This window comes from Hyperolius riggenbachi, chromosome 7 (genome assembly GCF_040937935.1).
Source record: "Hyperolius riggenbachi isolate aHypRig1 chromosome 7, aHypRig1.pri, whole genome shotgun sequence".
In the NCBI taxonomy this organism is placed as follows: domain Eukaryota; kingdom Metazoa; phylum Chordata; class Amphibia; order Anura; family Hyperoliidae; genus Hyperolius; species Hyperolius riggenbachi.
The window spans coordinates 127493211-127508688 of record NC_090652.1 but is presented as its reverse complement, the minus strand read 5'-3'; positions in this window follow the sequence as shown (position 1 = coordinate 127508688).

The window sequence follows — 15478 nt, the reverse complement described above, 5'->3', positions numbered from 1 at the left end:
CCCCACCTGTCACCCTCACCAATGCTGGCACCCATGGGTGCATTGGGTGCCAGCATGGGTGAGGGTGACAGGTGGGGGGAGGCCCCCAGATGCCCACCCCCCTCCCAGGAGGAATGAGTATAGGGGTACTTTGTACCCCTTACCCATTTCCACAAAGGGTTAAATGAAATAAAAACACAACCACGAGAAAAGTCCTTTAATGTTCTAAATTAACCACAAATACTTACCTGTACCTTTAAGAAAAAAATCCCACGCCAATCAGGTCCCACGACAGTATCCTCCATCTTGCGATCTTCTGATACATCTTGATTGAACATCTCCGCCGCCCCGACGCCACACACGCCGCCTCCGCCGCACTGCTCTCAGCTATACTAAGTATAGCTGAGAGTTGCGTCTTTATAGACGCATTAGCGCTAGCTGCCGCTGCCCTCCCTGCCTTCCCCCACCTGTCACCCTCACCCATGCTGGCACCCAATGCACCCATGGGTGCTAGCATGGGTGAGGGTGACAGGTGGGGGGAGGCAGGGAGGGCAGCGGCAGCTAGCGCTAATGCGTCTATATAGATGCATAGACGCAACTCTCAGCTACACTAAGTATAGCTGAGAACAAAAAGCATCTTTAAATTTTGGCTCCAAGGCTCCCCATTGGTTCCTTATCGACCAATGGGGATCCTCCTGATCCCCATTGGTCTGTTAAGGAACCAATGGGGACCATTGGAGCTAAAATTTAAAGATGCTTTTTGCTCTTAGCTATACTAAGTATAGCTAAGAGCAGTGCGGCGGAGGCGGCGTGTGTGGCGTCGGGGCGGCGGAGATCTTCAATCAACATGTAACAGAAGGTCGCAAGATAGAGGATACTGTCGTGGGACCTAATTGATGTGGGATTTTTTTCTTAAAGGTACAGGTAAGTATTTGTGGTTAATTTAGAACATTAAAGGACTTTTCTCGTTGTTGTGTTTTTATTTCATTTAACCCTTTGTGGAAATGGGTAAGGGGTACAAAGTACCCCTATACTCATTTCTCCTGGGAGGGGGGTGGGTATCTGGGGGTCTCCTTCTTAAAGGTGACTCCCAGATGCCACCATGAACCCCACCCCCAGGGAGTCGTCGCCCCCACCTCCTCCTGGGGCACCGGAGGTGGGGAAGAGCCCCTTGTCCATGGATTGGACAAGGGCTCCGGGGGGGAGGGGAAGGCTTGGCCGCCCCTCCCCCCCGAAGCCCCCCCATACCATGGACCATGCGGGCTGGTATAGCTCAGGGTGCGAAGCCCCAGTCGGCCGGGGCTCCGCATTCTGGCTATCCCAGCCTGCATGGGAGACAAGGGGTTACAGAGGCTCGGGAGGGGGGACCCCACGTCATTTTTTTCAAAAAATTTCCCACACTCTGAACATAACCCACACATTTTAATTAAAAAAAATAAATAAATAAAATGTTTCAATTTTTTTTTAAATATTGTTTCCCAGTATCTTTTTAACATATCCTGCAAATGTGGTGTTGCTAGGATTTAAGGGGACTTTGCAATTAACTGCTAAAGTCAGTGGAAAAAGTTTCCACGGAAATGTCAGTACGCGATTTAAATAGATACATTTCCTCTTTGAAGATTTAAAATCAATTTTCTCAAAAACTATAAGGTCTTTTTGAACAATTTTTTTTTCTTCGTGTTCCCACTATTCTTCTTAACATTCCCTACACATTTGGTGTTTCTGGCATTTAAAGGGGCTTTGCTATTAACCGCTAAAGTCGGCAGGCGTTTAATTTTCCCACGGTCAGAAGAAGAATATTCAAAATCGATTTTCTCAAAAACTATAAGGTCTTTTTGAAAAAAAAAATGTTTCCTCTTGTTCACAATTTTCTTCTTAACATTCCCTGCAAATTTGGTGTTTTTAGCTTTTAAGGGGGCTTTGCTATTAAACATTAAAGCCGGCGGGCAGATATTTTCTAAACGGCAGCAAAGCAAGGGTTAAAACGATAAATATCGTTTGGGAGCAATACAAATATAAATATATAAACGATAAATATCGTTTTTAAAGCCGGCGCCATTTTTTAGCTGTCAAAAACGAAAAATAACTAGCGATAGTGGTTCTCTATGGGGCGCCGTTTTTTAACTACGATAACTGGCGCCATTTTTAACGGACCCCCACTGAAACAGAGACACACACATGCCCACTTACAGTAATATCTAATTGTGTGCCACATAAAAGCACATTTTTTCCACTACTGCTTCAGAGCCTCTGTTACTATCACTAAATTGTGTTTGAAGTGTTGCTGCATTTCTCAGTGTCTGTCTGATAGTGCACAGACAGAGCACACTGGCACTGAGAGCCACACCTGTGCCCACTTATAGTGATATCTAATTGTTTGCCACATAAAAGCACAAGCACAGTTTTACCACTAGTGCTCCAGGGCCTCTGTTATTATCACTGTATTGTGTTTGAACTGTTGCGTATCTCGGTGTGTGACACTAGAGAGCCCATTGACAACCAGAGCCGTGTACACTACTGCTATTGTTGTTGCCATATTCCGTTGCAGCCACCTCCACTGCATTACTTTTATCTTGTTGCAGGCACAGTACCCCAATTAAAAAAAAATGCCAGGCAGAGGCAGGCCACCCCGTAAATATCCTCGAGATTGTGCTGCTGTGATTTCCTGCGGCCCTGGAAGAATGCACAGTGTTCAGAGGGCACGTACCCTCAACCCCCAAAATTCTGAGGACATGGTTGACTGGCTTACACACAGTGCACCCTCCTCCTCCTGCTCTGCTTCTGGTACCACACAAAAATTTACCACCACCACTAGCAACACAGCTGCTCCACTTGATATATCAGAGGAGTTATTCACACATGATGCATTTAGTAATACACTTGGGGTCAGCCAGCCAACATGCCCTTTAACGCCTGCTGTTGCCACCACCCGAAGGCCGACATTCCAAAGCTCACCAGTGTGGCATTTTTTTTGTTTGTGTGCGTCTGATACCAGCAATGCCATCTGCAACCTCTGCCAAAAGAAACTGAGTAGTGGGAAGCCCAACACCCAACTAAGGAAAACTGTTTTGCGAAGGCACCTGATCGCAAAACACAAACACCAATGGTATGCACACATTAATAAAAGCAGCACACAAATATAATAACTTTAGAAATATTTTTCTATGAATTTGACAAACGTGCTTTAAGAAAAACAAAATAAAAAAATAGGTTGTCCAGTAAGCCAGCCTGCTTACTACCATCATAAAGTTCTATAATTACCTTCCCATCCCATTCAGGCCTCTGGTACATGTGACATGACGCGGCGCCACATTGGTCTGTTTACTTGAGCATAACGCATGAACTTAATAAAACATTTTTTTGTAAAGGACATTGAAGTTTTGCTGCACTGAACGGACCAGCTTGGGCATTGTTATTTATAAAAAATTTTTTTTTATAAATAACAATGCCCAAGCTGGTCCATTCAGTTGAGCACACATGCCTCACCGGCCTTAAAGACCTGTTATCACCCAATCTCACATGCCTGCATGGTCGCATAACTAGTTAGCATGGTGGACAGGCCCGGATTTACAGTACCTCACAGGAGCCTATAGGAACACACGATTGGTTCACACGATGGCCAGGGGCCCCGGACCCCTCTCACTGGCCAGGGCCCCAAGGCCAACATGCGATACCTGGAGGGGAGTGCAGGTGGGCCCAGACCTCTCACACCCAGGCTCTGGACCTCTCACATCCAGAAAGCCCACCAACACTGCCTCCATACTGAATGCTAAATTTACCTGCCATACCACATCTAGCAGCCATTAGCATTCAGGTGGGAGGCTTCAGCTAAAATTGGAGGCATCAAGTGCTTTAAAAACATCTTGCGTGCGTACACATGGATCAGGTAGTGTAAGTAGTGTGACGTAATCCACGTCATATGCGGAAGAAGCAGCCCGACACTCGGGAGAGTGTCGCCCGGGCTGCGGCCTGCCAGCCATTCCGGAGCGGGGAGAAGGAGAGGAGCCAGGACGCCGGCGTGGGACCTTCCGACCAGCACTGGGCTGGAAAAAGCCCCTGGTGAGTACAACTTTCCTTTTTTTTCTGAGCTCGGAGTCCCTTTAATGACAGAACATCAGTGACTGTCCAGCTGATCAACTTTGGTCTGTCCACAGTGAAGCAACGACCTTATTATCTTGGGTGTGCCCCCCAACACACTCATATAGTTCATTGCTTCATTGTGATACACTAGCACCTTCACCGCGGCAAGGTAACCATCACAAAGGGGAATTGACACATGTACATGCCTTTTGTTTTGTTGTTGCAGCCGCAAAGCAGCCAGAAAAATTAGGCAGGCATGTACACGCACGAGAAAAATTATTATAGCGGCCGCTGCTAGCTGCTAGCAGTAGCCTTGAAAATTCAGGAATCCACCTGGAGTCCTGGACCCTGTAGGGAGAGATGCAGGCAGAGATGCTATATGGAGACTGACTTAGTCTTGGGGCAGGCAGTCACAGGGTGTGCAGGCAGAGATGCTGTGTGTGAGGACTGACTTAGTCTTCGGGCAGGCCTGACCGTGCTTTGCAGACCAGGCATCCGTGGTCAGATGGACCCTTGACCCAACGCTGTGTGTCACAGATAACACCACTTGCCTTTCAACATCACGGTACAGTTTGGGTATCGCCTTTTTTGAGAAATAATTGCGGCCTGGTATCTTCCACTGAGGTGTGTGGCTTTGCTTTTGTGTGCTGCTTTTCCTCAGGTGGTCATCCCATTGCAGTTTGTGCTTTTTCATCATGTGCCTTTGTAAGGTCCGCACAAAATCATGACAGCACTGTAACGATTGTGGAACTTCCTCCGTGATCAGCGCACAACGCGTGCGCTGATACGGCGGAAATCCTCCACAAGCGTATGATTGCAGGAACCCAGCAAAAGGTGCTACGCACCCGTAGAGGGAAATTCCTGTCGGCAGATGGCGTTGTGGAGTGCAGAGGAACCAATTCTCTGTACCTCTACAAATGCCAGACAGGAATTGTACGAAGCACAGAACGCAATCGCAAGAGAAGCGATTGCGAATGAGAACAAGCAAAGGGACAGGTTGTATGTGTGTGCACCAAACTAGTCGTCAACCCGCGACGGTGCACACACCACAGCAGATAAGAAGTAGGAACGCGATCGCAAGAGGTGCGATCGCCAGACGTGACACAAGGTTATAGCAAGGCAGAGCACGAGAGTAGCAAAGGCACAGCAAATCATACAATGAGGAGATACGGAAAATAACAAACGCTAGCTAAATGCGAACACCGCACTCATTCGCAACAGTGCATGCGTTTATGCGCGGTCTCCACCTGATAAGCACAATAGAGACAAGCACGCCTAACTAACCTTCGACAGACAAACATGAAACAGAGGACGCGAACGCTTGCTTAACGGTTACCTCACCGAGCCTCCAGCAAGCGTTCGTAGCAGACAAGACAGACACACGAAAACAGGGACAAGCAAGAGATAGGATCCACAGCACTAACGAAAGTGGTTAGCGCAATCCAGGAAGACAGAACAGAAGGATCCACAGCACTAGCGCAGGATGCCAGTGCGATCCAGGTAGACAGAACAAAAGGATCCACAGCACTAGCGCGAAGCGAGTGCGATCCAGGCAGACAGAACAGAATAGCAGACCAGAAGGATCCACAGCACTAGCGCAAGGCGAGTGCGATCCAGGAAGGCAGAACAGAAGGATCCACAGCACTAGCGCAAGGCGAGTGCGATCCAGGAAGACAGAACAGAAGGATCCACAGCACTAGCGCAGGATGCTAATGCGATCCAGGTACAGATCAGAAGGGGCTACCAGTAACAACCGCTGTTCCGGTTAGCACCCAGACACACAGAACGATTTCCTGTCGACCACCGCTGGGACAGGACAATCGCAACAGACAAACAAAACAGATAAGCAATCCTAACTGCACTAAGGAAACATGCCCAGTGCAGTTTCCAGGGATTACTCTAAGCTGATCTTCAAACAAAGAGCAAGGCTGACACTCCTCCAGGAGTGTTACACAGGACTAAATCCTTATGACCAGCCAAGCATTGTGGGAAACACATAGTACTTATAGTACACGCCTCCAATGAATGTGGCCAGGCAATTTGCATGACAACGTATGCAAATTCCTCAGCAAGCACAAGCTGCAAAACTGACAGAAGCTCTCCTTTCCAGAGTCCTGCAGCATGCAAACCTAAACAATGGTCAAAAAGCTGCCTGCCTGCACAGGCAGCTGAGCAGATCATTACAGTACCCCCCCCCCCCCCCCTCCAGGGTCGAATTCCAGACGACCCTCAAAACTGCTATTAGCAAAAGACTCCAACCGAAGACTCATGAAGGTCGGGACAGCCCGACAAGGTCTAATTCCAGAGTCAGTCCACCCGAAACCGACCTCATCGGAAACAGAAGCCACCGAAACATGCCCATCAGCACTACAAGTCTCAGCGTAACACCCATCAGGACTGTGGATACCAGAGAAGAAGCCATCGACACCCTCCAGACAATACCCACCACCTTCCAAGGAGCGTCCGAAAATACCAAATCTGCCACAAAACCTGTTCGAAGTGTCTTTTTCAAAACAAAAGCCGCTGTTGATCGTATTCAGGGTACCAAGCAAAACTTCTCTCAGAATCTCCCAGAACGCCTTGAAGCTCCGCAGAGATTCAAAGAAGCCAGAACGCTCACCAGGCTCACATGGTGAGCTACCAAGCACCCCCATGGAACCTATGACAGTTCCAGATTCAGAATTAGCAGGACACCCATCAAGATCAGGACTTTCAGGGACCACTTCTGGGCATGCAAGCAGGCAGGCTAAATCAGAACATGTCTCCACCGAGGAAGCATCTGAGTACGCTGGTAACCAAAGCACACTTGGGCTTTCTGGGTCACAGAGCACACTGGGGTACACCAGCACAGGAGAAACCTCAGGACATGTCGGGGAACTGCCAACCTCAGAGTCCGGCACGACTAGACCAAAACCAGGACCGGGCAGAAAATCATCACGAGTAGAGGTCACAGGTACTGGTATTTCAAAAGAAGACTCGGTCTCAGGCTTAGAGATCTCAATGACTGTAATGGTATCTGACAGAAATTCATCATTGACTACCCATGACTGAAGCTCCACCAGAGCTGAAAAGGTAGCCAGCATGGCAGCAATGCCTACGGAAGAGGGCAACACCTCAGAAGGACTTGGGGGGCAGGAAACATCTCCTACAAGTTCTGCACCCTTTGGGAGGAATTCGGAGACCTCCAGAACATCAAACAAGACCTCAGGAACATCATTTTCCAGGTTTTCTAAGAAGGATTCTGAACTATCCATGTTACAGGGCTGAACATTAAATACCTCCTGCAGGCAGGGCAGATGTCCCAGGAATGGTTCCACCATAACCTGAGACTGAACTTCATCATAATTAGCGGGATGTACAGGAATATTTACTGGAACACACACTGACTCCCTAACTTCATTCTCACTGTACCTAGAATTCTGTGTGGCAGTCAAACTAGCTTGTAACTCCAAAACTGCAGAAAAACTGGTGAGTATAGTGGCAATACCTAGACGAGCCTCTAGGGACACTGCAGGGGATTCAAAGCAAGGCCACATTGACTCATCCAGAGTACAGGGTGCAGAATCAGCACTTCCCTCAGAGCAAGAAAGGGGCTCACAAACGTCAGTGTGAAAGGAAAACATGTTTTCATTCATGGTACAGGGCAGGTTCAGAAAAAGCGTCTCTGAATAAGGCAAAGAAGGTTCAGCATCAGATTCGCAAAACCGAAGCGCTGTCTCACTCTTAGATTCGGCTAACAATGTCGAATCCGAGGAATCAGAACGCAAAACCTGCGAATCAAAATTCACTTTAGGTTGTGAAACTGACGCTTCCATAGCGCAAACCTCCGCGATCTGCGGAGCAGACAGCAAGGCATCTAGGACCGAAACACTGGAGCAACTGTCATCAGGCAATGGGCCCCTACAGGTGTGAACAGGGTGAGACAGAGACTCATTTGCAGAAGAAATAGCGACAACAACAGGATAAACTTTATTAGGCATATTAATTTTACTTTTGACGCTGCATAGTCGAGAAATTTTCCCCATAGCAGGGTCACAGACAGAAGATCTCAAAGATCTGTTTCTAAATGAAAAAGGATCCCACACATCCTTGAGGAAACCGGCAGACTCATGCCGATCACAATCTGCAGGAACATCCGAGAAACAGGCATCAGATCGCACAGATTCAAACTGCACACTGTCAGGAGAGAATCCTTCAGGATTCGCACAGGAATCAACCACAGCGGCACACTCATTCATTTCAGATTGCACAAAGTCAAGACTCTCATGCTTTACCCCAGAAAGGCAGGAACAATCATCCGACAACGATGTTTCTTTATTGGAATCAATTGGTTGGGGTGTGTGCAACTCATCCAAAATCGTCTGCCACACATAAATCACCAGATCCACATCACCCTCGTCACATTCATCGGAATCAATCAAAAGGTACATAGAATCGAGACAATCATTCAAGACATCCTCGCTTTTTGCGATGTAAAAATCGCAAAAGGCTTTCCAACTAAAATCGAATTCCTCCAGCAAGGCCCCAACATTCCAGGAAGCAAATGGGGGTTCAAACAGGCCAGTATTCAGATAATCTCCATATGGGTGGAGTTCAGGAACAAGAACAGACTTTTTAACTGCTTTAATATAGTGTGCGATCCTACCTACAGTAGGATCCACATAAGCTTTGGATTGGGGCAAAAAACCTGGAAACTGATCAGCAGATGCATACTCAACAAAATCTTACAAATCGGAAATTCCGTCTACACTGGGGTTTTGGGTTGGGCTGGTCATACTGTAACGATTGTGGAACTTCCTCCGTGATCAGCGCACAACGCGTGCGCTGATACGGCGGAAATCCTCCACAAGCGTATGATTGCGGGAACCCAGCAAAAGGTGCTACGCACCCGTAGAGGGAAATTCCTGTCGGCACATGGCGTTGTGGAGTGCAGAGGAACCAATCCTCTGTACCTCCACAAATGCCAGACAGGAATTGTACAAGGCGCAGAACGCAATCGCAAGACAAGCCATTGTGAATGAGAACGAGCAAAGGGACAGGTTGTATGTGTGTGCACCAAACTAGTCGTCAACCTGCGACGGTGCACACACCACAGCAGATAAAAAGTAGGAACGCGATCGCGAGAGGTGCGATCGCCAGACGTGACACAAGGTTATAGCAAGGCAGAGCACGAGAGTAGCAAAGGCACAGCAAATCATACAATGAGGAGATACGGAAAATAACAAACGCTAGCTAAATGCGAACACCGTACTCATTCGCAACAGTGCATGCGTTTATGCGTGGTCTCCACCTGATAAGCACAATAGAGACAAGCACGCCTAACTAACCATCGACAGACAAACATGAAACAGAGGACACGAACGCTTGCTTAACGGTTACCTCACCGAGCCTCCAGCAAGCGTTCGTAGCAGACAAGACAGACACACAAGAACAGGGACAAGCGAGAGATAGGATCCACAGCACTAGCAAAAGTGGTTAGCGCGATCCAGGAAGACAGAACAGAAGGATCCACAGCACTAGCGCAGGATGCCAGTGCGATCCAGGTAGACAGAACAGAAGGATCCACAGCACTAGCGCAAAGCGAGTGCGATCCAGGCAGACAGAACAGAATAGCAGACCAGAAGGATCCACAGCACTAGCGCAAGGCGAGAGCGATCCAGGAAGGCAGAACAGAAGGATCCACAGCACTAGCGCAAGGCGAGTGCGATCCAGGAAGACAGAACAGAAGGATCCACAGCACTAGCGCAGGATGCTAGTGCGATCCAGGTACAGATCAGAAGGGGCTACCAGTAACAACCGCTGTTTAGGTTAGCACCCAGACACACAGAACGATTTCCTGTCCACCACCGCTGGGACAGGACAATCGCAACAGACAAACAAAACAGATAAGCAATCCTAACTGCACTAAGGAAACATGCCCAGTGCAGTTTCCAGGGATTACTCTAAGCTGATCTTCAAACAAAGAGCAAGGCTGACACTCCTCCAGGAGTGTTACACAGGACTAAATCCTTATGACCAGCCAAGCATTGTGGGAAACACATAGTACTTATAGTACACGCCTCCAATGAATGTGGCCAGGCAATTTGCATGACAACGTATGCAAATTCCTCAGCAAGCACAAGCTGCAAAACTGACAGAAGCTCTCCTTTCCAGAGTCCTGCAGCATGAAAACCTAAACAATGGTCAAAAAGCTGCCTGCCTGCACAGGCAGCTGAGCAGATCATTACAAGCACAACCTCAAACAGACCTGCCGGGTGGCCTGCCTCTGGCTCTGCCTCTGCCTGTTGTTTTGTCCATATTGGGGGGGATGAAGTGAAAGGTATGCACTGACTTGACTAATACAATGTGCAGTTACACAGATGATGCAGTGAAAGGTATACACTGACTGCTGGTATAATACAATGTGCAGTCACACAGATGCAGTGAAAGATATACACTGACTGCTGTATAATTATGAGACGAATACACTTGAAATCCTGTAACAAGAATCTGCTATGGAGGGCAAGTCTGCCATCCATTCAAGTAAAAGGTATGCACTGCCTGGTATATTGCAATGTGCAGTCTCACAGATGCAGTGAAAAGGTATGCAGTGACTGGTATATAAAACAGTGTGCGGTCACACAGATGCAGTGAAAGGTATGCAGTGACTGCTGGTAGAACAATGTGCAGTCACACAGGTGCAGTGAAAATTGATGCACTGACTGCTGGTATATAAAACAGCGTGCGGTCACACAGATACAGTGAAAGCTATGCAGTGACTGCTGGTATAACAATGTGCAGTCACACAGGTGCAGTGAAAATGGATGCACTGACTGCTGGTATATAAAACAGCGTGCGGTCACACAGATGCAGTAAAAGGTATGCAGTGACTGGTATATAAAACAGTGTGTGGTAACACAGTTGCAGTGAAAGGTATGCAGTGACTGGTATTATAATACAATGTGCAGCAGTCGCACTAGGCACTGAATGTGCTGGGCCTGGCACAGTATAGCAATTAGCAAGGGCCAGCTGCGACAGACAGGGCTGCATATGCAGTGTCAGTGGGCCACACACAAAAAAAACACATCACAAGAACATTAGCTCTCAAAAGAGCTGTTTTGGGGTGCTTTTTAACAACAAATATCAGCAAGGAGCAAGCTAACAGACCTCCTAACTATCGCTTTCCTTATCTCTCCAATGTCTCTCCCTTCTCTCACTAATACAGCAGCACACAGCCTGATTGGCTGCCATGTGTCTGCTGACTGTGATGTAGAGGGTCAAAGTTTTGCCCAATGATGTAGTATCGGAGGCAGGTCGGACTGGCTAAAGGTTCACGGTTCGCCACGAACACAAACCACCGTTGTTCGCGTGAACAAGTTCACCAGCGAATGGTTTGGGCCATCTCTAGTCATAATCACTATTCAGGATGCAACAAAGGTTCAAAATTTATAGAGTAGCGCTCAAATCTGGTTATCGACTCCACAGGCTCTATGATGTCATAAATTCTTGGAAAGACAGCAGTCAACCACCTCTGAAATGTACAACACCCTATGCTCCCCCCTAAGGGTAATGACTAACCAGATGCTGAGACCTCCACGGTCTATCTGCGCTTGCGGGGTGTATGGCCACCCCCAGCCTCTCAGGCAATCTCAGTCTGCCATCCTCCTCCATCCTGTAGAGCAGTGGTTCCCAACCTTTTATGAGGTATCGCCCCTTAGGGGAAGACGACTCACCCCTGTCGCCCTCCTCTTAGTACGGTATACCCTTACGCCAGGTGGTGGTGCCAGTGGAGGGGGTAGCGCTGTGACCTTGCCAGCTAAAAATAGCCGGTGACTCAACTACTTCGCGCCAATTCCCTTACCGGTGTAATGTCAGCTATTGTAGCCCCGCACGTTGTGCAGCCCCGCATGCGCAGTAGGAGCCTGCGTCCCATTAAATTGTGCAGCCACGTAAACCGTCCTAAATATCTCCGCTTCTGCACCACGTACACTCCCGAAATTTTCAGGGGAGGGAGGGGACCCCCAGATTTAGCTCTGTGCCGAATTGCAGCCCCCGAGCCCCGCTGGTTCTCGAGACTGATTGCAGCAATACTATCTCGGGAACTAGCGGGGCTCGGGGGCTGCAATTCGACACAGAGCTAGATCTGGGGGTCCCCTCCCTCCCCTGAAAATTTCGGGAGAGTACGTGGTGCGGAAGCGGAGATATTTCAGGTAAATAATATCTAACTTCCCACTGAGCATGCGCGATACTCAGTGAGGAAGGCTGCTTCCGGGCTGCAATATCTGACATTACACCGGCGTGTGACCAACGAGCCCTGAGGAATTACGCAACTCTATCATGTACACTTGCATATTTTATACAGATCATATTTTTTGCCCATAATTTTCTTAAAAACGAGTAACACTGCGACACTTTATTTTTTCTGCCTTTTCATACTGATCGCCCCCCTGTCGCCCCCCACAAATTTACCGCCCCCCCTTAGAACCCAAATCGCCCACCTGGAGGCGATCGCCCCCAGGTTGGGAACCACTGCTGTAGAGTCTTCCAGCACACCTTACAAAGTAAAAAAAGCTCCAAATAGCGTAAAAATACCCTCAGGGCTTTTAATTAAAAATATTTTAAAATGTGCATTAGCACTTTAAGACACAAACAGCAGTATGGGTATCGAGATGTGCCACCGCCGCTGGACCAGCCTCGCTAGGGGAGCAATGGACCAAGCTATCCCTGCTAAGCTACCTGCTCGAGGCCCCACAAACTTACTGCAGTAAAAACAAACAAAATTGCGTCCAGCAGCTTGCAGCTCAAATTTCATAGCCAGACTCCGCCCAACATTTCATTGCTATGGCAACTCATCATTGTCTTATATTCTAAATAGGGGTGCTCGGATACCCCTTTTTAAAATCCGAATTGAATCGGATCGGATACCCAGATATCCGGATCTGGATCGGATATCCGAATCCGAACGTTCCGGTATCCGCATAGATGCGGATATCCGGACGCATTATCTGGGAAATCCGAATTTATTCGGATATCCGGATAGAAAAATGGAAGTGGCCTTTAAATTGCTTCCAAAATGTTTTTTAGGGTAAATGATGCATGTAGCATCTTTTTTTTTTTTTAAAGAGAAACACTAATTGATTATGTGGGGAGTTAAAATACAAAAAAAAAAATGGCTTTAAATTAACATCAGGACTAGGTTCCAAATAGCGGTCGTGCAGCCCACATTGTGTCCAAAGTCCAACCGCACAACTGGGACATGATAGTTTTCAGACCAGACATCTCCAAAAAATTACACAGCAATTGTGTTGGGTTAAATATAGGTGGTATCAGCACAGCAGCAGTGGCCTATGGCACCCTGGCGGTGGGAGCAGCACAGGCAGCAGGAGCAGGGCAATGCAGCAGCAGCAGGAGTAACGTGTGCCATGAGCATGCCGGACGTGGCACATGTACGTGGCACGTGGCATGTGTACATGGCACGTAGCGTTGGTACCACGGCTGTAAAAAATTGTGAACCGTGTGGCTTAGCTAGTAATAGTTAACAATCAGGAGGAGCCAGGAGGTTGTGGTGGTGGTGGTAAAGGGTGGTAAGGCAGGCATAGTGATTCCCAGCCACTTCATGTCCACCTCTTGCTAACAACAGGGAAAGACTCGCCCAACAGGGTCTGGCGGCGGTTTTTCCTTGCACGGGAAGTGATGGAGGGAGCAGAGGAGGCCACTGAGGACTGGCTGCCTGCACAGGCCTCAGTGTCGGCAGGAGTGGCAGAGGGGGTTCTGGTGCTCTGAGTCTGACCACTGCCAGCGCCAGCTTGCTTCAGCCAGATGATGTGCGGTACTTGTACTTTATTAAAATCGGGGTTGGACTTTAAAGCAAATCAGCACGGAGTGACAGACAGCAGAGTAGAAGACACTAATGCACACTAACTGTCACACTGACGCTGCTCAGCACAGCAGCACTGCAGTAATCTGTAGTAAGCTAACACAGTAGTACTACTGTAACAACTAACTAGCGCTGCAGTACTAACTACACAATAACCCAGTAATCCTATTCCCTAATCTATAATCTAGCTAAGGCTAATAGCAGGCCAGCAGCTGGCATGGTCTGTGCACAGCACACACAGACACAGGACCTAATAGCAGCTGCAACGGTGGTTTGTGTTCGTGGCGAACCGTGAACCTTGCAGGCCTGCAGCACAGAGTCTGACTGTCACTGAATGAAATCAAGCTAGCTAACTAATAAATAATAGAACAATAGTGTAGTGAAGGTATTAACCACTGAAAAGCTTTAGGTTTATCACTGTATAGAGCACTTGCTAGACCAGCAGCACTGTAGCATGTCTCTCAGTGAGCAGTCACGAGCAAGGAGGAGATTTCTCATCATGGCACCCGTCCTTAATATACAGGGGGCTGGCCAGGGTTCCCTTCTGTGATTGGGTGCTAGGGCTTAGGCTGGGAGCCCTCTGATTGGCTCAATGACGTCATGGATGTCATCTTCTTAGTTACAGTATCCGGATTCGGATATCCGACCGGATATCCGAATTCCTATCCGGATTCCGCTGCAAATCCGGATACCGCATTCCGATTTGCCCAGATATCTGGAATCCGTATCCGAGGTCAGATAACTGAAAAAGTTCGGATTATCTGGATAGTTCGGATATCCGGAATCCGGATGAGCACCACTGATTCTAAATGTACGATAAAAAGTGGTGCAGGGTGCTCAAGGAAGCACTTACCCATCCGGTGCTCCTCTCCCCCTCGCTCCAGCCGATGTACACCCGCTCCTCTTCTACAGCTGCTTATTTACACTGCAGCCGTCAGCCTCCGGCACCATGTAGCTCTGATTACTCTGTTCCTCGTGCCCTCTATACTTACTGATGTGGATCCCTTGCACCTTTGCTGCACATCATATGTGACCTAAGCGATGCATCCGGAAGTTTGGAAGGCAGCCATCAGGAACAGAGGACGGAGAGCTATATAGTGGTGGTGGCAGGCACCAATCTGCAGTGAAGATTGGCTGCTGGAGAAGAGGAGCACATGTATGTAGTGATGTCGCGAACCTCCGATTTTCGGTTCGCGAACCCCGTTCGCGAACCTTCGCGGAAGGTTCGGTTCGCGGAAAAGTTCGCAAACTGCAATAGACTTCAATGGAGAGGCGAACTTTGAAAATTAGAAAAGATTATGCTGGCCACAAAAGTGATGGAAAACATGTTTCAAGGGGTCTAACACCTGGAGGGGGGCATGGCGGAGTGGGATACATGCCCAAAGTCCCGGGGAAAAATCTGGATTTGATGCAAGGCAGCGTTTTAAGGGCAGAAATCACATTGAATGCTAAATTGCAGGCCTAAAGTGCTTTCAAACATCTTGCATGTGTATACATCAATCAGGGAGTGTAATTAGAGTACTGCTTCACACTGACACACCAAACTCACTGTGTAACGCACCA